Source organism: Dendropsophus ebraccatus, chromosome 14 (assembly GCF_027789765.1).
Source record: "Dendropsophus ebraccatus isolate aDenEbr1 chromosome 14, aDenEbr1.pat, whole genome shotgun sequence".
In the NCBI taxonomy this organism is placed as follows: domain Eukaryota; kingdom Metazoa; phylum Chordata; class Amphibia; order Anura; family Hylidae; genus Dendropsophus; species Dendropsophus ebraccatus.
In genome coordinates this window covers 5,852,546-5,854,636 of record NC_091467.1, presented here as the reverse complement: position 1 = coordinate 5,854,636, position 2,091 = coordinate 5,852,546, and the positions used below count along the sequence as shown (strand labels likewise).

At 46.5% G+C, this 2,091-nt stretch overlaps 1 protein-coding gene across 1 annotated transcript in view; it reads left to right on the top strand.

The window, feature by feature from the left end:
• The first annotated feature begins 808 nt into the window (after positions 1 to 808).
• SULF2 (sulfatase 2) overlaps positions 809 to 2,091 on the top strand; it is a 50,924-nt gene continuing 49,641 nt past the window's right edge. Inside the window, exon 1 of the mRNA XM_069952104.1 lies at positions 809 to 1,191. The gene's annotated coding sequence lies outside the window, so the exon portion shown is untranslated. The remainder of the gene's footprint in view (positions 1,192 to 2,091) is intronic.

The window sequence follows — 2,091 nt, the reverse complement described above, 5'->3', positions numbered from 1 at the left end:
ATAATCATTCCGTGTAAACGCACCATTAGAATACCTCATCACCACTTCAACCTGAGAGAAAAGACTTTTTGACTGGTGCACAGGAGAGACAAAAACACCTGTGGTGGGACATCACAATATTACTACAGGGGACAGCAACTCAACTCCTGATATCACCACATGTGGTAGTAACTCACCCCCTGACATCACCACAGGGGGCAGGTACTCGTCTCCTGACATCACCACAGGGGGCAGTAACTCACCTCCTGACATCACCACAGGGGGCAGTAACTCACTCTCTGACATCACCACAGGGGGCAGTAACTCACCTCCTGACATCACCACAGGGGGCAGTAACTCACCTCCTGACATCACCACAGGGGGCAGTAACTCACTCTCTGACATCACCACAGGGGGCAGTAACTCACTCTCTGACATCACCACAGGGGGCAGTAACTCACTCTCTGACATCACCACAGGGGGCAGTAACTCACCTCCTGACATCACCACAGGGGGCAGTAACTCACCTCCTGACATCACCACAGGGGGCAGTAACTCACCTCCTGACATCACCACAGGGGGCAGTAACTCACCTCCTGACATCCCCACAGGGGGCAGGAACTCACCTCCTGACATCACCACAGGGGGCAGTAACTCACCTCCTGACATCACCACAGGGGGCAGTAACTCACCTCCTGACATCACCACAGGGGGCAGTAACTCACCTCCTGACATCACCACAGGGGGCAGTAACTCACCTCCTGACATCACCACAGGGGGCAGGTACTCGCCCTCACCGTGTGGTAGCTCTTTTCTTTATAACATTTTTAGGGCGCGAAAACCGTGAGGGGAGAATTCGAACCGGCGGAGGCGGCTAAGGGCGGGACAGTATTAAGAAAGAGGCGGGGCTTGTGTAGTGGAGGAGGAATTGGGGCGTTAGGGCGGTGACGGGGCGGGGTTTGCGGCCGTCATCTTTGCGGCTTAGCAGTGGAGCTACTGCCGGGATCGGTCACCTGCAGCTAGGGGCAGAGACGGGGAGACACCGGGAGAAGGGAAGGATAACGGAAGGATAACGGGAACACCGGCGAAGAGGAGAGACACCGGGAGAAGGGAACACCGGAGAGGAGGAGAGACACCGGGAGAGGGGAAGGGGGAAACCGGAGAGGAGGAGGAGTCACCGGAGAGAGGAGACACCTAGAGCAGAGTATGGAGGTAAGTGTGAAGGGGATCTGAGAAGGGCGGCATTCCCTTCCTGTGATATTGTCCCCCCCTTCCTGATATATATTATATACATCCCCCCTACACCCTCCTCTCATATATATATATATATATATATATATATATATATATATACACACATCTCCCCCGTACACCCTCCTCTCATATATATACACATCCCCCCTGTACACCCTCCTCTCATATATATATATATATATATATATATATATATATATATATATATATATATATATATATATATACACATCCCCCCTGTACACCCTCCTCATATATATATATATATATATATATATATATATATATATACACATCTCCCCCCTACACCCTCCTCTCATATATATATATATATATATATATATATATATATATATATATATACACATCCCCCCTGTACACCCTCCTCTCATATATATATATATATACACACATCTCCCCCCTACACCCTCCTCTCATATATATATATATATATACACATCCCCCCCCTACACCCTCCTCTCATATATATATATATATATATATATATATATATATATATATACACACACACCTCCCCCCTACACCCTCCTCTCATATATATACACATCTCCCCCGTACACCCTCCTCTCATATATATATATATATATATACACATCTCCCCCTGTACACCCTCCTCTCATATATATATATATATACATCTCCCCCCTACACCTTCCTCTCATATATATATACACACATCCCCCCTACACCCTCCTCTCATATATATATATACATCCCCCCTACACCCTCCTCTCTCTCTATTTATCTATCTATCTATCTATCTATCTATATATATATATATATATATATATATACACACACATCTCCCCCCGTACACCCTCCTCTCATATATATATA